The sequence below is a fragment of the Phaseolus vulgaris genome, chromosome 4 (genome assembly GCF_000499845.2).
Source record: "Phaseolus vulgaris cultivar G19833 chromosome 4, P. vulgaris v2.0, whole genome shotgun sequence".
In the NCBI taxonomy this organism is placed as follows: domain Eukaryota; kingdom Viridiplantae; phylum Streptophyta; class Magnoliopsida; order Fabales; family Fabaceae; genus Phaseolus; species Phaseolus vulgaris.
The window spans coordinates 41,992,894-42,017,193 of record NC_023756.2 but is presented as its reverse complement, the minus strand read 5'-3'; the positions used below and the strand labels follow the sequence as shown (position 1 = coordinate 42,017,193).

Below are 24,300 nucleotides of genomic sequence, written 5' to 3'. Positions count from 1 at the left end.
CCACGATTATCAGTGGACATAAGGTCATTCATTGTAATTGGAGGACAAAACAAGGGTTTGTTTCATAACTGTGATTTAATTATTATATTTCAATATTATTGTCTAAAAATGATTGAATTCAAAACCTTTTTTTTTAAATTGCAGCGGTTTTGCTCTGTGAGTGGCGTTAGTAAGAACAAAACGATGGTGGAGTGGTTGCAGCGCTATGGAGTGATCACATCAAGTAAAGTGGCTGAAGTAATGGAGACAGTTGATAGAGCGTTGTTTGTACCGGGGCAGTTTCTTCCTGCACCCTACATTTTTCTTCCTTCTTCTTGCAACCCCCACAATGTTGTGCAAAGATTAAAGTGTCGTTATTATTTTTTAAAAATCCTAAAATGCACTTGAACTGTATTTATTGTTTTTCATTTTGGATTATGGAATCCAGAAAAATTTCGGATTGACACTTTCGGTAAATTTTCGGATTCATCAATCCGTAATTCAAAATACGCATTTCACATTAAAAAATCTATCATTAAAAAAAAGCATTTCAGATCCACCAATCCGTAACAAAAATATGCATTCTAGATTCAGAAATCCATAATTCAAAAAAAAGCATTCCAATCCACCAATTCATAACAGAATTAAGCTTCCAGATTCAGCAGTTCAGAAATCAATAATTTATGCGAAATTTACTTCCAGAACACTCCCTTATCCAAAAAAATAAGTGATTCAGTTTGGATTAATGAATCCGTAGCACACTTCCAGATCTCAATTTTCGATAACCACGGTGTCCTTTTTCAAACAAAAGGTCAAGGTCAGTTTTGGGATTTAGAAAATTTTGGAAGTACAGGAAGAAAAACGTAGGGGTGTAGGAAGAAGAAGCCTGGTACCGGATGGAGCTGCGCCTTATGATGACAGCCCCATGGCCATAGGGTACAATGCCACTATATCTGCCCCGCATATGCATGCCATGTGTCTTCAGTTACTTGAGGAGAATTTGCATTCTGGGATGCATGCTCTGGACGTTGGCTATGGTATTTTTATGAAGTCTAAAACGTGCATGAGGGGTAATTTCTAAGCTCTGCCACAGTCTCCTTCTTTAGAATATTTATATAGGCATAGCAAAAGAAAGATGGTGTGAAGATGTAGATCTGTGACAATGTTCATTGAAAAGCATTTAGATTTAGGTTCCCCTTATTGAGTCGAATATTTCTAATTCTAGGTTGATATTTTGAAGGATATATGATGTCCGGCTACATGGATCAACTCTTGTTCTGTTTACCAGTCCTTTTGGCTTTTCACATTTTAATCTTTAGTTGGTCATCACAATTTTCCAAATTTGACTTGATGGTTGGAACCCTAGGTCGTGCTGTTGGTGTAGAGCATTTTCTTGAATTGGTTTCTTTTTCGATAGAGAATATTCAGAAAAGTGCTGCTGCTACACAATTGAAAGATGTTCCCTTTCTGTTCATGTTGGTGGTATGGTTTTTCAAGTTTCTATTTGAATGGAATCTGAAAGATTGAATCCTTTCATTTTAGCACAATAACTGAATGCAATCCTTGTTTCTAACATAGGTTTTTAAACACATAATGTCGTAGTTTGGATACTATGGCAACAAAATGGATAGAATACACAATGGTTTTAAACACAAGATGGAATACACAATAGAGATAAAATTATTGCAATGTGTCATAAGTAATGAATAGAAACCATTAGGCTTCTTTTGTGTACCGTTTAAATTTAAGGACAAAAACTAACTTTATTCTTTAAAGTGTTAATTTATTTATATTTAGTTATTTTACTAAATGTATGTTTAGGGAATTTCCAAAAAAAAAAACAAAGATAATAGAAAGAAGCAAACAGTTCTTCATACTGGTGGATCCAAGAGCATTGCACGGAAGAAAGATGAGATGGTACCTTGATTCTCCAATAATTTTTTTTATATTATATATCATGATTCATATATTTTTGTTACATTTTATAGGAGCAAGAACTTGGTCGCAAAGTTAGTAGGGGAGAAGTATGGGTAGCAACACATAAACATGCTAACATAGAATTTGTGAATGATGGGGCAAGAGAGATTGGGCTAAGTATAATTTTTGTAAAGATGAAAACTCAACCAAATTGGATGTGAGTTTCATTTATAACTTTTTTCATTATTTGTATGAAAAAATTTAAGCATATGAGTCAAATACATCTTCCCTCTCACAAGATATATCAATTGAAGATTCACTAGCTCATGCCTTTGGAAACCAAGAACATTGTGGTCGTGTTCGAGGAATGGGATTGTGACCTTGCCCTTCTCATGTGTTTAGATATACTAGGAATTCTCGCACTGGGATATCTTCAACTACTTCTTATAGAGAATTGGAGAATCAGGTTATTGAACATGCCTTTTCTTATGTAGCAATTTGGTGTTGTTTACTTTAGATTATCATGCCAAGATTGGAAAGTTGTGTTGAATATAAATTGTGTTTTAATATAGGTTATTGCATTAAAGTCACAACTGGATGAACAAAATAGAAGATATGAAGAACCTGAAAGAAGATATGAATAACGTGAAAAAAGATTTGATATAATGATGAATTTTTTCTTTCAAAATTATCAAGGTCAATTTCCTCCTGAGTTGACTATGTTCAATCCTTCATCGGTAATGTTTAAAAAATTTAAATAACTTGTTTTATTTTTCAGATTTACATTTCTAATTGTAATACATGTTTATATTGTAGGTTTCTGATCAAGGAAGTGTGCCAACAAAGTTTTGGACATCAAAAGGAGCATATGTGATTGTTGAAGAATTTAGTATAATATGAAAATTGTTTTTGACCTATTTTGCGCTTTGTGAGCAATATGTTATGTTTTCATTTGTAGTACTTCATAGTACTATTCGTCTTATATTGCTTCCTTGTATTTTTTTTAACTTATATTTTATGTTTAATTTGAATTTCAATGTGTTTACTTGATATACTTTGGTGTGTTTTTATAAATATTTTGATATATGTTATCAATTGATTAATCTTATATCCATTTATTTGTTTTATTTATTGAAAAAGTACTTTAACAAACATAGAAAAATAAATACAATAGATGTAAATAATTGTGGTTTAAAAAACACATGAATGCCTAGATGATAAATGAATAAAAAAAACAAATTTTCATAATTTTGAAACCTGTGGTATTTTTTAAGGAGGTTCTAAAACATTTTACGGAGGTTTTGAAACCTATGATATTTTACGGAGGTTTTGAAACCCATGGTATTTTACGGAGGTTTTGAAACCCATGGTATTTTGCGGAGGTTCTAAACCTGTGGTATTTTACGGAGGTTTTGAAACCTATGGTATTTTACGGAGGTTTTGAAACCCATGGTATTTTACGGAGGTTCTTAAACCCATGGTATTTAATAGGGGTTTTGAAAGGCTTTTCCTGAGGTTTAAAAAAACCCTGGGGAACACATTCCCCAATGATGATTTAGCGGAGGAAACTGCAACCCTAGGTAAATGACTTAATGAAGGTTTTAACCTTGGGTAATGTAAAAATAAACCCCGTTAAAACCTTTTTTTTTTTTCTTGTAGTGATAGTTCTGTAGAACGGTGAAAACATAACCTGTTTATCAGGATTTTCAATTTCTTTGATGTTGAGTCCATTAAAGTACATTGTTCTTGTTATGGTTATCTGAAATATCCGTGTGACAATGTATGCCCGACAATAGAAACTATTGTTACATGAAACCCATGGTATTTTACGGAGGTTCTTAAACCCCTGGTATTTAATAGGGGTTTTGAAAGGCTTTTCCTGAAGTTTAAAAAAACCTCGGGGAACACATTCCCCAATAATGATTTAGCGGAGGAAACTGCAACCCTGGGTATGACTTAATGAAGGTTTTAACCTTGGGTAATGTAAAAATAAACCTCCGTTAAAACCATATTTTTCTTGTAGTGATAGTTCTGTAGAACGGTGAAAACATAACCTGTTTATCAGGATTTTCAATTTCTTTGATGTTGAGTCCATTAAAGTACATTGTTCTTGTTATGGTTATCTGAAATATCCATGTGACATTGTATGCCTGACAATCAGAATTATTATCGTCCCGTGCGATCAAAATTATTATCGCTCTGTGCGATCAAAATTATTATCGCCCTGTGCAATAAGAAGAATATTATCGTCCTGTGCGGTGAGAAGAACTTATCTCCTCGTGCAATCATAATTATTATCGTCTCGTGCGATTAGAAGAATATTATCGCCCTGCGGCGACCGTAAGAATATAGTGTCGCGTGCCATCATAATTATTACAATTCAATTTTGTATACTTGATTCAGTTGGTCATGAAAGTGTTACTTTGGAGCCTTTGCACTTTAGTTTGGTAGTAATCAAAGTTGCAAAGAACAACTTTTCAAGTGAGAATAGAATCAGAAAAGGTGGATTTGGAGAAGTTTATAAGGTGAGAAAATATGACATATTAGTTTTGTCTTCATATTCTCCTTGATGGTCGTCAAATAGCGATAAAAAAACTCTCAAAAAGCTCTAAGTAAGGTGCAAATGAATTCAAGAATCAAGTTTTATTGATAGGAAAATTTCAACACAGATCTAATCTTGTGACATTCATTGGCTTTTGCCTTGAAGACCAAAACAAAATACTTATTTATGAATATGTGCCAAACAAGAGTCTTGACTACTTTTTATTTGGTTTGACGCTTTCTACCATCGATCTCTCTATCGTTATTTATGTATAAATTGTGTGTTATATATTTTACACTTCCATCTCTCACTTGAATCTGTAGTTCCTCAACAAGCACATTTGTTAAGTTGCTATGAAAGATATAACATAATTGGAGGGATTCCTCGAGGAATATTTTATTTACATTAATATTCTCGACTCAAAGTCATACATCATGATCTTAAACTTAATAATGATTTTTTTGGATGAAAACATGATTTCAAAAATTTCAGATTTTGGTTTGGATAGAATTATTGAAATACATCAAGACCAAGCAAGTGCAAATAGAATTGTTTGTATTTAGTAGGTTTCAAACAAATAAAAAATTCCTATAATTTCATCTCCTCTTCTTCACAAAGTCTGTTTTTTACTATATTAATATTTTTTTTGCAATAGTTACATGTCTCCATAATATGTCATGTTTGGACATTTTTCAAAAAAGTAAGATGATTTTAGTTTTGAAGTAATAATTTTAGAGATTATTAGTGGAAAAAAGAATACAAATTCTTATGATCAATCACATGGTGCCAGTGACAACCTCTTAAGTTATGTGAGTATTTCATCCAACAATTTGGATCAAAGGAATTTAGGTAACATCTTCAATCATCATCTAGATTGATTGAATTGCATTGCTAATTTAGAATTTTAATTCAAAATTTGTTAGGTTTAGAGACAGTGGAGGGATCAAACTATGTGCATATTAGACCCCACTATTAAAGAAAAATATTTTGAACAAGAAGTTATTAGATGCACTCAAATTGGTATATTATGTGTTCACCAAAATCCTGATGCAAGACCAATAATGATGGAAATTGTATCATATTTTAGAAATCATTTGATTGAATTGCCAGATCCAGACGAAACTTCATTTTTCTTGCATGGAAGAATGAATTCAAAAATCATTTCCTCCTTCCAAACAACATACCACTGACTCCACCCTATTTTCCATTAATGAAATGCCAACGTGTCAACTTCTTCCTAAATATTAAATTATTTTTCCTAAATCCAAGTTTCTATAGACTTAGTAATTAGTAATGTCTTATGTCGTTTAACTCTATCCAATTAATGTTATTTACTTCTAAGAAACACTCAATTTAGAAAAGAAATACTATGATATACTGAAAACTTGATATCGTTCATAAGATAATCTAACCTATATGATTTGTAGTTATATTTTATTTTATAAGCTCACTGTGCTAATTTTCTCCATAACATTGTTTATTATAATACATTTCGTTTCCCATATCATAAATTAATTAATTTTTCCTTTATTTATTTTGACCTTTCTAGTGAATAAAGTTTTAGTATTAAATATTTTCAGGATATATAGTAATAAAATAAATTAATATGCATTATTGTTGAACATAGTAAAATTTTAAAACGAAATATTACTTTTAATCTTTTTTTATGTTTTAGTGTTTTTGTATTTTTTTTTATTAAATTTTAAAAGTCGTAATTTGGTACGATCAGAAGAACATTATCGAAGAATAATTATTGCCTCGTGCGATTAGAAGATAATTATCGCCCCGTGCAATCAAAATAATTATCGTCATCTGCAATTAGAAGAATATTATCATCCTGTGGGATCAAAAGAATATTACCGCCCCGTGAGACTAGAAGAATATTATCACCCCGTGCGATCAGAAGAATATGATCTCCCCGCGCAACCAGAAGAATATTATCGTCCCATGCGATCAGAAGAACATTTCTAGTAGTTTTAAGTTTGGACAAATTGGTTAACGCGTTGTTATTCTCTGACGCTTGTATTATTTGTTTAAGTTTAATTGTTTTAATATTTTTCTATCATTTTGTTTCTTAGACTGTATATATAGAGAACTTTGTGTGAACAGATGACACAGTATACCTTGTGAGAATTCTCTAATTTTAGTGAATAAAATGTTTTCTTTCAATCTTATTCTTTTATTCTTGTGTTTGTTGTTTGCTATTGTTACTTACCTAATAATTATTTCTTCATTAAAAAAGCACATTAAATACATAGTTAGAGAACTAGGAATGTTGTGTATTATTTCTGTTACAAAATATCAACAATTAATTCTCTAAAGTGACATGAGATTGTTTATAAAATAAATAAATTTTAAACATTATCCATATATATCATGATCAATTGACTATACTTTATTTGTGTTAATTATTTTGGAGAAAAAAGAAAAGCACACTAGTGAATAATGATCTTGATTATTGTACTCATGGTTGTTTTAATGATACTTTTCCTTTTGGGTCAATATTTGATAAAAGAGCAAAGGAAGAAAAAGTCTTAAAACTATTCTAAAAGAAAATTGTAAGTATTATTGAAAAAACATGTTAAACTTAAGCCTTTTAAATTTCAGGATATTTAGCATTTTTGTTAATTTTACAATTCAATTTTGTATACTTGATTCAGTTGGTCATGAAAGTGTCAATTTGGACCCTTTGCAATTTAGTTTGGTAGTAATTAAAGCCGCAACGAACAACTTTTCAAGTAAAAATAGGATCGGAAAAGGTGGATTTGGAGAAGTTTATAAGGTGAAAAAATATGACATATTAGTTCTGTCTTCATCTTTTCACCTAAATGATGATTTAATTTTTAGGGTATTCTCCTTGATGGTCGACAAATAGCAGTAAAAAAACTCTCAAAAAGCTCTAAGCAAGGTGCAAATGAATTCAAGAATGAAGTTTTAATGATAGCCAAACTTCAACACAGAAATCTTGTGACATTCTTTGGCTTTTGCCTTGAATACCAAAATAAAATACTTATTTATGAATATGTACCGAACAAGAGTCTTGACTACTTGTTATTTGGTTTGAAGCTTTCTACCCTTAATCTTTGTATCATTATTTATGTAGAGATTGTATGTTATATCTGTTACACTTACATCTCTCACTTGAATCTGTAGATCCTCAACAAGCAAATTTGTTTCAGTTGGTAGAATGATATAACAAAAATTTAACAACATTTGCACACACAAACCCTAAAACATCTTAAAGACATTGAATCCAAATACACACACACAATTTATAAACTCATGTTAACACTAATGAAAAATCCTAAACTCCTTTTAATCACACACTAACAAACATTTCGTACAATTAGTCATAAACACTTAAAATCCTACACTTACTTTAATTACACACTATAAAATTTAAATAGGTCGAACAATGACTAGAAATAAACAAATAAACCCTAAAAACAGTCTAACCATTCAGAAACCATTTAAAAACCCTAATAATGTTTTATCTACATGTTATAAAACCTAAATGCACAGAAACACTTCCACCTACCTTACAAAGAAACCTTTCACCTACTTTAAAAAGTCACAACTTCACTATAAAGATTTTTAAGTTTTTAAGTCACAAAAAGCAGGTAGAAAAAGGAAAAAGCCTATGATTGGTATCGGATTCGAACCGATGTTGCCTATTTTTTAAGGGCAAACTGATCGACTTGCATATGTTAAGCATCATTCTAAAAGTAGTAAAAAATATTCTAAAACTATATGAAAGTTAATAAACCTAAATACGTATCCACACAAGCAACCTATGCTCAACTACTTTAACTTAGGTTTCACACTGCAATGCATTGCACTACACTGTATCACACTATAGAGTTTCCAAAAGCTCTATTACTTTAACCTAGTATCCACGCCGCCAAACACTCCCTCTACTGCAGAGCTTTTCAAAAGCTCGATTATTTAACATAGCTTCCACAACACTGTACTCCATTGCAGAACTTTTCACCAACAATTAATTTCACATACCTTCCACGACCACCGTACACTTTCATTGCAGGGTTTTTCACTCACAACACAAATAGTTATCCAGACAAACACTCCCAGCACACATTGTTTATCCAGACAAAAATCTGGGTTAAAATATTAAGACACATTTTAAGAGTGAAAGAGATTAAAAATAAAGATAAAAGTTTAAACACATTTGCACACACAAGACACTGAATCCACACACACTCAAAATTTATAAACTCACGTTAGCACTAATGAAAAAACTTAAACTCCTTTTAATCACACACTAACAAACCTTGCATACAATTAAATATAAACACTTAAAAATTCTACAATTACTTTAATTACACACTATAAAATCTAAATAGGTCGAACAATGATTATAAATAAACAAACAAACCCTAAACATAGTCTAACCATTCAGGAACCATTTAAAAACCATAAAAATGTTTTAACTACACGCTATAAAACCTAAATACACAGAACCACTTTCACCTACCTTACACAAAAACATTTCACCTACTTTACACAATCGCAACTTCATTGTAGAGTTTTTTAAGTTTTTAAGTCACAATAGGCGGGTAGAAAAACGAAAAAGCCCATGATCGGTATCGGATTCGAACCGATGTTGCATATTTCTTAAGGGCGAACTGATCGACTTGCATATGTTAACAGCTTTCTAAAAGTAGTAAAGAAAATCCTAAAACTAGACGAAAGTTAATAAACCTAAATACGTATCCACACAAGAAACCTACATTCAACCAGTGTTATCAATATCGGATAACGGATCATATCGGAGTTCCCAAAATTCCTTTATAAAGTTATAACGAAACCCATAACGGGTTATGACAGAAGCATGGTCGTCGAACCTATACCTTCATTATTTTTGCCTTTTTTGAAGTTATTTATATATATATATATATATATATATATGCAAAAATAATGAAGGTATAGGTATAGTGGTGGTAGAGAGAAATAACACAGTATAGGTATAGTGGTTGTGGTGTACTTTGATAATAGTTATATATGTTTTACTTACTTGGGCCCAAAATAGGCCTAAAAACTAATGTTATTAGGAGTTTAAATTAGGGTTGTCTTCCCAGCCGCACATCAGTTTTAAAACTTGGCAATTTCTCCCTCCACCATATCAATTTCAGCATGCACCCAATCAGCTCTAGAAAATGACAAAAATACCCCCACCCAATCAGCTCTAGAAAATGACAAAAATATCCCTTCTAAATGACGAAAATAACCTTACACAAAAATGGGAAAAATTATTTTTGAAACTTTTATCTAAAATATTTTGGATTTCAATTTTCGGAACATATTTTTGAATTCTGAAAGTTTTTATCCAGAATGTATTTTTAGTTTTGTGTTCAGAATTTTTTTTCCAGCATGTATTTTGTTATTTCTCAATTATAATTATTAATTTGGATTTTTTTAATTTGGAATAAGGGTAGTTTTGGAAATTTAAAAAATTGATATGGTGGAGGTTAAAATTGATATGGTGCAGGAGGGTAGTATTGGAAATTTAAAAAATTGATATGGTGGAGGTTAAAATTGATATGGTGCACGAAGAATTTGCCTTAAAACTTTAGGAATTTTCATTTAAATTTTAAAGTTTTTTATCATTTTAAAGTTGAAATGGGCCTTTGGCCCAAACTTTTGTGTCTTAGAAATTATGTTTAGGTGTTCTGCAGCCTTCTTGTTCATCAGCAGCCACACGCAGCTCCTTCAGGCTCCGCTGTAGCCGCTGTCACAATTTTTTCCGATATTTTGGATATCTCCGATATCCGTTACCACTCCGCCATGACAATTGCGACCGCCATGAGAAATTTGATTCACCACCGCCTTGTTGTGGTGGTGGTTGGGAATTCCGCCACCGAAATTCGATAAGTGATAACACTGCGTCCAACTACTTTAACCTAGGCTCCATACTGCAATGTACTGCACTACATTGTATTGCACCGTAGAGTTTTTCAAAAACTCTCTTACTTTAACCTAGATTCCACGCCACCAAACAATCCACCTACTAGAGCTTTTCAAAAACTGGATTATTTAACTAGCTTCAACAACACCGTACTCCACTGCAAAACTTTTCATAAAAAATTAATTTAACAAACCTTCCACGACCACCCTACACTTTCGTTGCATGTTTTTTTCACTCAAAACACAGATAGTTATCGAGACAAACAATCCCGGCACACATTGTTATCCAAAAAAAAAAAACTGAGTGAAAATATTGAGACACATTTTAAGAATGAAACACATTAAAAATAAAGATAAAAATTTAAAAACATTTACACACAAACCCTGAAACATCCTAAAGACACTGAATCCACACATACTAAAAATTTATAAACTCACGTTAGCACTAATGAAAAATCCTAAACTCATTTTAATCACACACTAACAAACTTTGCGTACAATTAGTCATAAACACTTAAAAATCATACACTTACTTTAATTACACACTATAAATCTAAATAAATGGAATGATGACTATAAATAAACAAATAACCTCTAAACACAGTCTAACTATTTAAAAATCCTAATAATGTTTTAACTACACCTTATAAAATCTAAAAGCACAGAAACACTTTCACCTACCTTACACAAAAACATTTCACCTACTTTACACAGTCGCAACTTCACTGTAGAGATTTTTAAGTCACAAAAAACATGTACAAAAAGGAAAAAGCCTATGATTGGTATCGGATTCGAACAGATGTTGTCTATTTCTTAAGGGTGAACTGATTGACTTGCATATGTTAAGCATCTTTTTAAAAGTAGTAAAAAAATATTCTAAAATAAATGAACGTTAATAAACCTTGCGTACAATTAGTCATAGACACTTAAAAATCCTACACTTACTTTAATTACACACTATAAAATCTAAATAGGTTGAACAATAATTATAAGTAAACAAATATACGCTAAACAAAGTTTAACCATTCAGAAACTATTTCAAAACCCTAATAATGTTTTAACTACACGCTATAAAACATAAATGCAGATGACACAAACACTGAATGAACTTGTTATATCTTATACAAAACTTCAATGACTTTCACTTATTTTACACAAAAATCGTACAATATATTAAAAGTCTTTTCAGTCAAAGCAGACATAGTTCTCGAGACAAAAACCCTAAAAAATTGGTTAAAAATAATAAACCTAACTACATATGCACATAAAAACTTTCACTTACACAAAAACCTATCAATACTTTACACAGTTGCAACTTTATTGTAGAGCCTTTTCAGTCACAATAGGTAAGTAGAAAAATAAAAAAGCCCTTGATCGGTATCGGATTCGAATCGATGTTTCCTATTTCTTAAGGGTGAACTGATCGACTTGCATGTGTTAAGCATCTTTCTCAAAGTAGTAAAAAAATCCTAAAACTAGATGAAAGTTAATAAACGTAAATACATATCCACACAAGCAACCTATGTTCAACTACTTTAACCTAGGTTTCACACAACACTAACTACGTTGTACTGCACTGTACATTTTTCCAAAAGATCTATGACTTTAATCTAGTTTCCACGCCACCACACACTTTCTCTATTGCAGAGCTTTTCAAAAGCTCGATTATTTAGCCTAACTTCCACAACACCTTACTCCACTGTAGATCTTTTCACAAGCGATTATTCTAACATACCTTTCACGACCAACGTACACTTTTGCTTTAGGGTTTTTCACTCACAACACAGATTATTATCAAGACAAAGACTTCTAGCACACATTCTTATCCGGACAAAAAACTGGGTGAAAATATTGAGAAACATTTTAAGAGTAAAACACATTAAAAATAAAGATAAAAATTTAAACACATTTGCACACACAAATCCTTAAACATCCTAAAACACTAAATACACACACACTTTCAAAATTTATAAAGTCGCGTTAGCACTAATGAAAAATCCTAAACTCCTTTTAATCACACACTTACAAACCTTGAGTACAATTAATCATAAACACTTAAAAATCATACACTTACTTTAATTACACACTATAAAATCTAAATAGTTCGAACAATGACTACAAATAAACAGATAAACTCAAAACACAGTTTAACCATTCAGGAACCATTTAAAAATCCTAATAATACACGTTATAAAACCTATATGCACAGAAACACTTTCACCTACTTTACACAGTCGCAACTTCACTGTAGAGATTTTAATGTTTTTAATTCGCAATAGGCAGGTAGAATAAGGAAAAAGCCTAAGATTGATATCGCATTCGAACAGATGTTGCCTAATTCTTAAGGGCGAACTGATCGACTTACATATGTTAATACTATTTCTAAAAGTAGTAACAAAAAATCATAAATCTAAACGAAAGTTAATAAACCAAAATACGTATCCACACAAGCAATCTACTTTCAACTATTTTAACTTAGGTTTCACACTGCAATGCACTGCACTGCACTGTATTGCACTATAGAGCTTTTCAAAATCTCGATTACTTTAACTTAGTTTTCACGCCCCCAAACACTCCCTCTACTGCATAGATTTTCAAAAGCTTGATTATTTAACCTAGCTTCCACAACACCGTACTCCACTGCAGAATTTTTCACAAGTAATTATTTTAACACACCTTTCACGACCATCGTACACTTTCGTTGTAGGGTTTTCACTCACAACACAGATAGTTGTCCAGAAAAAACTCCCAGCACACATTGTAATCCAGACAAAAAATTGGGCGAAAATATTAAGACACATTTTAAGAGTAAAACACATTAAAAATAAAGATAAAAAATTAAACACATTTGCACACACAAACCCTGAAACATTTTAAAGACACTAAATCCACACACACTCAAACTTTATGAACTCACTTTAGCACTAATGAAAAACCCTAAACTCCTTTTAATAACTAACAAACCTTGCGTAGAATTAGTCATAAACATTTAAAAATCCTACACTTACTTTAATTACACACTATAAAATCTAAATAGGTCGAACAATAATTATAAGTAAACAAATATACGCTAAACAAAGTTTAACCATTCAGAAACTATTTAAAAACTCTAATAATGTTTTAACTACACGCTATAAAACATAAATGCAGATGACACAAACACTCAATGACCTTGTCATATCTTATACAAAACTTCAATGACTTTCACTTATTTTACACAAAAATCGTACAATATATTAAAAGTCTTTTCAGTCACAGCAGACAGAGTTCTCGAGACAAAAGCCTAAAAAATTGGTCAAAATAATATACCTAACTACATATGCACATAAACACTTTCACTTACCTTACACAACAAACTTTTACATACTTTACACAGTTGCAACTTCATTGTAGAGCCTTTTAAGTCACCATAGGTAAGTAGAAAAAGAAAAAAACCCTTGATCGGTATCAGATTCGAACCGATGTTTCCTATTTCTTAAGGGTGAACTGATCGACTTGCATGTGTTAAGCATCTTTCTCAAAATAGTAAAAAAAATCCTAAAACTAGATGAAAGTTAATAAACCTAAATACATATCTGCACAAGCAACCTATGTTCAACTACTTTCACCGAGGTTTCACACAACACTAACTACATTGTACTGCATTGTACATTTTTCCAAAAGCTCTATGACTTTAATCTAGTTTCCATGCCACCATACACTCTCTCTATTGTAGACCTTTTCAAAAGCTCGATTATTTAGCCTAACTTCCACAACACCTTACTCCACTGTTTATCTTTTCACAAACGATTATTTTAACATACCTTCCACGACCAATGTACACTTTCGCTGCAGGGTTTTTCACTCACAACACAGATAGTTATCAAGACAAAGACTCCTAGCACACATTCTTATCCGGACAAAAAACTGGTGAAAATATTGAGACACATTTTAAGAGTAAAACACATTAAAAATAAAGATAAAAATTTAAACATATTTGCACACACAAACCCTGAAACATCCTAAAGACACTGAATTCACACACACTCAAAAATTTATAAACTCACATTAACACTAATGAAAAACCCTAAACTCCTTGTAATCAAACACTAACAAACTTCTCGTACAATTAGTTATAAACACTTAGAAATCATGATAATGTTTTCTGGAGAGAGAGAGAGAGAGTGGCACATCGTGAGGAAGAAAGCTTATGGGTTGAAGAAATCAAGTGTTAACTTTTTCTACACAAATTTCCCTCTTGAATACGAAGAGGAGGACATGTGGAGAGTGTTTCAAAGATGGGTAAGAGTCGTTGACGTGTTTATCTCCAGAAGATTGAATAATAAAAATCAAAGATTTGGTTTTGTCAAGTTTCAAGATGTGGTAGATGTCGTAGATATGGAAAGGAGATTGGATTATGTTGGGATTGGTTACTATCATATGTTGCTGCTGTGGAGAAAGGTTGTAAGGGGGAAAAATGAATAAGAACCCAATAGCGTTCAGGCAGAGGTGCAACACTCGGAGTGGTTAGATAACTGTTTCATTGGTAGAACTGTAGAACCAAGTATGGCTAAGGATTTGAAGAAAAGTTTTATATTGGGTGGTTTTAAGTTCATTCGTGTACGGTTTTTGGGAGGTAACTGTGTGTTATTGTCTGGAGAAGATGCGAGTTTGATTAAAAAGACCATAGATAAAAATAAAGAGTGGTTTGAATCAATATTCGAATCGATTAACCATTGGGAGAAAGATTTTATGGTGTCGAAAAATTTTGTTTGGGCTCGCATTAGAGGGTTGCCCTTGAATCTGTGGAGTAGACATAGTTTGGAAAGTATTGTGTCAATGGTCAGAACACTTGTTGAAATTGATAAGGATACTTTGGTGATGGAAGAATTAGAATTTGCAAGAGTCTTAATTAAACTGCCTTTAGCAAGGGAGGTTCGTTGGACAAATTGTATGAATGTTAATGAGACCATGTGTCAAATTCTCATTGAAGAAGAACCTGTCAATAAAGTTACAAGACGACATTATGGTGAATGGGAAAGCAACTCTGACGACGACGAACTCGAAAGCTTCGTAGGGAGGGAGTGTGGTGTATCGGAAGAGTCAAAATTTGGTAGTAATTTAAATTTCCATGGAGGTATGGGCGAGGACACGATGGTGGAGGAGATGGAAGTGCCTCTCCGCGGGGAGGAACGAAAACCTTGTGCGGTTGTAGTAGACCGAAGTGATGACGTGGACGTTCAACATTTTAGTGGGCTACAAAATGATTGCCATATTAATGAGGCAATTGATGATTTAGGTGGCAGAGAAGGGTGCATTAATGAGGTAGTTGATGAAGTTGAGGGGTTGTTCACAGTTTATAACGTTGCACATAATGAGGTGGGTGGTCAGAGGCAAACCCTAATAGAGGTAAAAAGTTTATTTGTTGATATTGGGCTTATTGAGTGTGATTGGGCCCAATTCCAAACATTAGAGAGGGGGTGTGTTTAGCGGGAAATGGCCCAATCCTTAGTGAAACTGAATTATCTGGTGTTGGAAGTAGGGCTGACATGGACCTAGGTCATCCTAACAGTGACCACCACCCACTGCCGGTAGAGGTTGTCGGGGACGAGGGGCTTATCATGACGACGGCGTCTGTGCGGGGTGGCGCGGCTGCACGTTCAGTGGCCATCTCTGCGGCGACGGTGGCTGAGCGGAGTGGCTCTTGTTCGGAGGTCTCCTCCTCCGCTCTCGACGTTGGGACTGTGCGCGGCGACATGGTTGCCTTCTTTGCAGCGACGGTGTCTGTGTGGAGTGGCACACGTACGGAGGTCTACTCCGATGCCCATAGTGCTCGAATGGCTACCGAACACGAAGATTCTCCGTCGTGCCTTGGCATGCTTGGTTCGCCTACCAGAGACGTCGACTTGGTGGTGGCGGAAACCTCCTCGGAATCTGGCAGCAATCCTGCATACTCTCTGGTGGTCCGTAGGCCGTCGTGCATGGCTACAACAATTTCTAGGGGCATATTTGTGAGCCCTATGGGGAATGCGTGTATTTACCGCCAAATTACAGTGGTACCCAGTGCTGGACAGAGGTTGATGGAAGTTGGAGAATGTAGCAACAACAAGTCACAAGAGGTGGGGTCTACACGTATTGATGGACTCAAAGATCTATCCCACAAAACGAACATAAGGTTAGTATCCAGTTCTACCGCTTTTACTAATAATGATACTAAAAACTGTTTGGTCTGGTTAAATGATGAGAAGTTGGAAGCAGATAGAATATGGAACTCAGGAAAGAAAGTAGGATACTCTCGTTTTGAAAACGAGGATGATATTTTAAACAGGTTAAAGAGTCTGGAAGAAAGGGATAATGGGAAAGAGGGATTAGGTTGGGGCAGGCGAAATGTTGCTAATGATGAAACTGATTAGTATGAATATTAGGAGTTTGGGAGGAAGTATATTACTGACCTCATTAAAAAACAGCAAGTTGGATTTATTTGTCTGTAGGAAACAAAATATGAACATATTAGTAAGGAAAGGTGTTATCAGATTTTGGGGTCAAATGAAATTGACTGGATTGAGATTGGAGCTATTAATAATGGTGGAGGGATAATCACAATGTGGAAGAAAGATTGCTTTGAACTGATAAGATACAGAAGTGGGAACAATTTCTCAATTGTTGAAGGAATATGGAAGGTAGGAAAACCAATAGAAATAACAATAGCTAATGTTTATTGTGGCGGTTCTTTAAGAGAAAAGAGAATTGTTTGGGACGAGATAAGTGAGATAAGGAAAAACCACCCAATAAAACTGTGGTGTGTAGCTGGAGATTTCAATTCTATTAGAAGTGTTGGGGAGAGAAGAGGTCAAAATTCTAATGTCAATTATAGTAGTGAAATACGAAGTTTTAATAAGTTTATTGAAGATTCTAGTCTGGTTGATATTCCACTGGTGGGAAGAAAGTTTACTTGGTATAAACCTAATGGGACAGTGAAGAGCAGAATTGATAGAATTTTAGTATCCCTTGAATGGTTAGAGAAGTGGTCGGGAAGCAAATTGTATGCGGAAGGGAGATCGGTTTCGGACCATGTGCTTTAATTTTAAAGGAGATAAACATCGACTGGGGTCCAAAACCGTTTAGATGTCTCGATATTTTGCAAAAAAATGTTCGTTTTAAGGAACTCGTAAGGAATAAGTGGGTAAGCTATGACATTAGGGGAAATGGTTTGTACGTTCTAAAAGAGAAATTGAAAAGGTTAAAGTTTGACATAAGGAATTAAATCTATTTTTGGAGATGTTAATAAACAAATAGTGGAATTGGAAAAGAGAGTCCAAGAACTGGATCGAAAAGATGACGAGGGAGAGTTGAGTGTGGTAGACAGAGAGGAGAGAAGACAATTGTTAGCTGATTTGGGGCAAGTCAGAGTTAAACAAGAGGCGATCTTACAGCAAAAAGCAAGGTTGGGTTGGATAAGTCAAGGTGATTTAAATACAAAATTTTATCATTCAAGTATTAAGTGGAGGAGAATGCAAAACAGAATTAATGGACTCAAGGTCGGAGATCAGTGGTGTGAAGATCCAGCTGAAGTAAAAGCTAGAGTGAAGGAATTTTTTGAGGTCAGATTTAGTGGGGGGGGGGGAAGTCAACTGCTAGATTGGATAATGTTCAGTTTAAGGGTATATCTAGGGAGGATAATGAAATGTTGGTTGGAATTATATCTAAAGAGGAAGTTAAGGAGGCAGTTTGGAATTGTGACAGCTCCAAAAGTCCTGGACCAGATGGTTTTAATTTTTGCTTTATAAAATTTTGCTGGGACATTTTAAAAGAAGATGTTGTGAGTGTGGTACAAAAGTTTGTAGAGGGTGGAAGTTGGCCGAAAGGTACTAATGCTTCCTTTATTACTCTTGTTCCAAAGGTTGTAAATCCGCAACAACTGAATGATTTTAGACCGATTTCTTTGGTGGGTTGTGTGTATAAGATTATCTCTAAAATCCTCTTTTCAAGGTTGAAAAGGGTACTAAGTAAAGTTATTGACCCTAGGAAGTCTGCGTTCTTGGAAGGAAGGGGTTTGTTGGATAGCGTGTTAGTGGCTAACGAGACCCTTGAGGAGGTAAAAAGGAAAAAGAAAGAATGTGTGGTGTTTAAGGTGGACTATGAAAAGGCGTATGATTCAGTAAGCTGGGAGTTTATTTACTACATGCTAGGAAGATTGGGTTTTTATGGTAAGTGGATTGAATGGATAAAAAATTGCTTAGAATCTTCATCAATATATGTGTTAGTAAATGGAAGCCCAACAACTGAGTTTAAACCTTTGAAGGGCCTAAGACAAGGGGATCCTTTAACACCTTTCCTTTTCCTTATTGCGGCTGAAGGACTTGCAGGGGTAATTAGACAGGCAGAAGAAAAAATGTTAGTAGAAAGTATTGAAGTTGGGGGAAAATGAGTAAAGGTGAGTATGCTGCAATATGCAGACGACACTTTATTCTTCTACAAAGCCTCAATCCAAAGTGTATTGAATTTAAAGGCTATTCTGAAGTGTTTTGAACTTGCCTATGACCTTATGGTTAACTACTCTAAGAGTAAGGTTGGTGGACTGAGTGTGAATATGGATCAGACGATGATTTTCGCCTTTATTCTTAATTGTGACATTATGAAGGCACCTTTCAGTTACCTGGGGGTGATGGTAGGCGGGAATCATAAGAGATGTGCTTTTTGGGAAGCCATGCTCACTAAATTATGGAATAGGTTGAGTGTGTGGAAAGGGAAATCCCTCTCTATGGCATGCAGATTATGTCTAATCAAATCAGTGCTTACGTCTTTACCGCTCTTCTATGTCTCCCTATTTTGTATGCCAACAACTATGATGAGGAAAGTGAAAAGGATACAAAAAAACTTTTTGTGGGATTGGGGGTCAGAGAACAGGAAAATTGCTTGGGTAGCGTGGGATAAGGTGTGTCAATCGAAAGACAAAGGCGGTTTAGGGTTCATTGACATAGGAAAGTTTAACTTGGCTCTTCTAGGGAAATGGATTTGGAGACTTAAGTCTGAAGAGAGAAGTTTATGGAAGGTTATTCTAGAGTCTAAGTATGGTGGGTGGAGGGGATTAAGATCTCAAAGTCAGATTTGTAAGGAGTCGTTGTGGTGGAGGGATCTTAGGAAGGTATGGTACCCAGAGGGGTGGGGTAATGATTTTGAAGACAGAGGTTGATGGGAAGTAGGGGATGGAAAAGAAATCAGGCTATGGGAGGATAAATGGCTGGACAACATTCCTCTAGCGTATAAATTCCCTAGGCTTTATTCGATTTCCTTAGATACTGGGTGTACCCTCTCACAGGCTGGGGCTTGGAATAATAATTTTTGGTCGTGGAAGCTGCGGTGGAGAAGGAACTTCTTTGTGTGGGAATCCAGTCTGGCTGATTTTTTGATGCAGTCGTTGAAAAACAAGAGGTTAACAAGAGAGGGTGGAGTTAAGCCCGATAAATGGATCTGGAGGGATGTGGATTCTACGAACTTTTCTGTGAAGGCAGCATATAAGGTTCTCTTAGGGGAGGAGAATGTCGAGGGTGAGGATGTATTCACGAGTTTCTGGAATCTAAAGACCTTACCTTCGACACAATTTACGGCCTGGAGGGTGTTATGTAATGTCATCCCCACTAAGGACAATCTTTCGAGACATTGTTTACTTTTGATAAGTGATCGGTGCCCATGGTGTGATGTGGAAAAAGAGTCGGTAAGACATTTATTTTTTGAATGTAGGATCTCTTAGAGAATTTGGGGTATGTGCCTCGAGTGGTTGGGGTTGTCTTCGGCCCTACATCATGATGCACAAATTCATTTTAGGATGTTCAATCCTATAGGTTTGAATCACACATTTATCAGGTGCTGGGGGAGCATTTGGTAGGTATTGTTAGTGAAATTTGGAATCACAGGAATAGGGTTGTGTTTGAGAATGGGCGGGTGGACTTAGTGGAGGTGTTTACTGTGGTACAAAGGAAGACTTGGTCTTGGGTCACAGTAAAAGAAATATTGGCCATTTTCTCCTACTCAGATTGGTGTTTGGAACCTCACTGTTGTATGAGATATTTGAAAGACTGATTTTTTGCGTTATTTAACTAACGAATTTGCCCAGTAGTAGTGGTGTGTTTTGTGCAGGTTTCATCGGGTTCGCTTATCTGGCAAGGTTGGATTGAGGTGTGTGGCCTGGGTTGCGCTTGGAAGGTGTCGAAGGTGTGCGCAGATCTATCTGGTTATGACTGAGTCTTGTAGGTCTGGAAGGTTCTCTCTGGTTATGTATGGGTTGGTTTTGGCACTTGGGTTCTTGGTGTTCTTCAGCCTGCAGCAAAGACTCTGTTTGATGTTGGGTGTTGTGTCCTGTAATAAGGGTGTGATCTATTTGGTGGATTTTTTGGGTGTACTTGTTCCTCTTGTAGGTTAGGTGTGTCGAGTTTTGGCACTTGGTTTGGCACCTTTGCTTGCTGGCAAAGATCCTGTTTATTTGTGTGGTGCATGCCCTTATTTTGAGAGTGTGAGCTCATGGTGGGTAGATGTAACTGTATTTGTTGGGCTTCTATATCTTGGACTGGTTTATTTTGGTTGGTTTGTAGTGTACTATTTGTTGGATCCTGTGTTGGTAGGGTGTTAGGAAACTTGTTTTGGATGTTTTGTATAAGGGTTGAGACACCCTTAAAGTGTCTTATTTTATTTATTCTTTTGCTGATAAAAAAAAAACTCTACATGGTTGTAACTTCATTGTAGAGTCATTTAAGTCGCAACAGGCAGGTAGAAAAAGAAATACTAAAAGTAGACAAAAGTTAGTAAACCCAAATATGTATCCGCACAAGCAACCTACATTACACAGAGAGTTAACTACTATAACATAGTTTCCAAGCCATCACACACTGCACTGTTTAGTTTTTCAAAAACTCAACTACTTTAACTTAGTTTCCACGCCGCCACACACTGCACTGTACTTTATTGTAGAGCTTTTTAAAAGCTCATTAACCTAGTTTCCATGCCACCATACACACTATAAAATCTAAATAGGTCGAACAATGACTATAAATAAAAAAAAATAAACCCTAAATACAGTCTAACCATTCAGGAACCATTTAAAAACCCTAATAATGTTTTAACTACACGCTATAAGACCTAAATGTAGATGACACAAACACTTAATGACTTTTGCCTACCTTACACAGAAACTTCAATGACATTAACCTACTTTACACAAAAAATCGTACACTATATGAAAAGTTTTTTCAGTCACAGCAGACAGAGTTATCGAGACAAAAACCCTAAAAAATGGGTAAAAATGATAAACCTAACAACATATGCACAAAAACAATTTCACATACCTTACACAAAACCCTTCACCTACTTTACACAATTGCAACTTCACTGTAGAGCCTTTCAAGTCGCAATAGGAAGGTAGAAAAAAATCCTAAAACTACACGAATGTTAATAAATCTAAATACGTATCCACACAAGCAACCTACGTTCAACTGCTTTAATCTAGGTTCTACACTGCATTGCATTGCACTACACTGTACTGCACTGTAGGGCTTTTCAAAAGCTTTATTACTTTAACCTAGTTTCCACGCCGCCACACACTCCCTCTATTGCAGAGCTTTTCATAAGCTCGATTATTTTAACCTAACTTTCACAGTGTTTAACTTCACTGTAAAACTTTTCTCAAGGGATTATTTTAACATACCTTCCATGACCGTCATACACTTCGCTGCAAAAAATTTCACTCACAACATAGGTAGCTATCCAAACAAACAATCTGAGCACACATTGTCATCCAGAGTTATCGAAACAAAAACACAAAAATATGGGTCAAAAATAATAAACCTAACTACATATGCACACAAACATTTTTACCTACCTTACTAAAAAACTTTTCACCTACTTTATATGGTCGCAATTCATTGTAGAACCTTTTAAGTATCAATAGGCAAGGAGAAAAAAAATTCTAAAACTAGACGAAGGTTAGTAAACTTAAATATGTATCCGCACAAGCAACCTACCTTACACAAAATGTTAACTACTTTAACTTAGGTTCCAGACCGTTATACATTGCACTGCACTATATAATTTTTCAAAAGCTCAATTACTTAAACCAAGTTTTCCCACTGCCATACAATGCACTGCACTAAATAGTTTTTCAAAAGTTTAATTACTTTAATCAAGTTTTCAAGCTGTCATACATTGCATTGTACTGTAGAGTTTTCCAAAAGCTCAACTACTTTAATCTAGTTTCCACGCTACCATATATGCACAGATACAGTTTCACCTACCTTACACCAAAACCTTTCACCTACTTTACACAGTTACAACTTCACTGTAGAGCTTTTTAAGTCACAATAGGTAAATAGAAAAAAAAAATCCTAAAACCACCGAAAGTTAATAAATCTAAATACGTATCCACGCAACCTACGTTCAACTACTTTAACCTAGGTTCGACACTGCACTGCACTATAATGTACTGCATTGTAGGGCTTTTCAAAAGCTCTATTACTTTAACCTAGTTTTCACGCCGCCACACACTCCCTCTACTGTAGAGCTTTTCAAAAGCTCGATTATTTTAACCTAACTTACATAGCGGTTAACTCCACAGTAAAACTTTTCGCAAGCGATTATTTTAACATATCTTCCACGACCGCCATACACTTCGCTGCAGGATTTTTCACTCACAACAAAAGTAGTTATCCAAACAAACACTCCGAGCACACATTGTCATCCAGAGTTATAGAAACAAAAACACAAAAATATGGGTAAAAAATAATAAACATAACTACATAACAAATTTGAAGACCAAAGGAGTACAAATAGAATTGTTGGAACATAGTTCGTTTCAAACAAAAAAAAATTCCCTATCATTTCATAGTTACTTCTTCACAAAATATGTTGACTATATTTATATTTTTTTAGTGGTTACATGTCTCCTGAATATGCAATGCTCGGACATTTTTCAGAAAAGTCAAATATTTCCAGTTTTGGAGTGATGATTTTAGAAATTATTAGTGGCAAAAAGAATACAGATTCTTATGATCAAACACATGGTACCGGTGATAGCCTTTTATGTAATGTGAGTATATCATACAACAATTTGGATCAAAGGAATTGTTTTCTACTAATATAGGTTACATCTTCATTCATCATTTATATTGATTCAATTGCAGTGCTTATTTAGAATTTTAATGCAAAATTTGTTAGGTTTGGAGACAATGGAAGAATGAAACAATGTAGATATTAGATCCCACTATAAAAGAAACATATTCTGAGCAAGAAGTTATTAGATGCACTGAAATTGGTTTATTATGTGTTCAGCAAAATCCTAATGCAAGACTAACAATGATGGAAGTTGTTTCATATTCATTTGATTGAATTGTCAGATCGAAACGAGCAAGCCTTTTTCTTGCATGGAAGAATGGATTCAAAACCATTTCCACCTTCCAAACAACATACCAATGGTTGCACCCCATTTTCCATTAATGAAATTCCAACAAGTCAATTTCTTCCTCAATAATAAATTGTTTTTCCTAAATTTCTAGTTTCTATAGAATTAGTAATTAATAATATGTAATGGCCTCATGTTATTTCTATCCGATTAATGTTATTTACTTCTAAAAAGAACTCAATTTAGAAATTTAGAAAAGAAATACTATAACATATTGAAATTGTGATATCTTTCTTGAGATAATGTAACCTATATGACATGTAGTTAAATTTTATTATATACATTCACTATGCTCATCCTTTCAAAAAAATCAAATTTAACGATGAATGTTTACCCATTGACCTAAATTCGTAGATAAATTCAACATTACTTATAGATATTATCAATTGATCTGAATCCGTAGGTAAATTCAGTTTTACCTACGTGTATTAGCCACATATCTAAATCCATAGGTAAATTCAACTTTACTTACAGATTATTACTCTCATTTCTCTATGCATAAGTAAAATTTACA

The 24,300-nt window shown here is 34.2% G+C and overlaps 1 pseudogene; it reads left to right on the top strand.

Moving 5' to 3' along the window:
* Positions 1-904: 904 nt before the first annotated feature.
* On the top strand, positions 905-23,855 carry LOC137838844 (cysteine-rich receptor-like protein kinase 34; annotated as a pseudogene).
* The last annotated feature ends 445 nt before the right edge of the window (positions 23,856-24,300 follow it).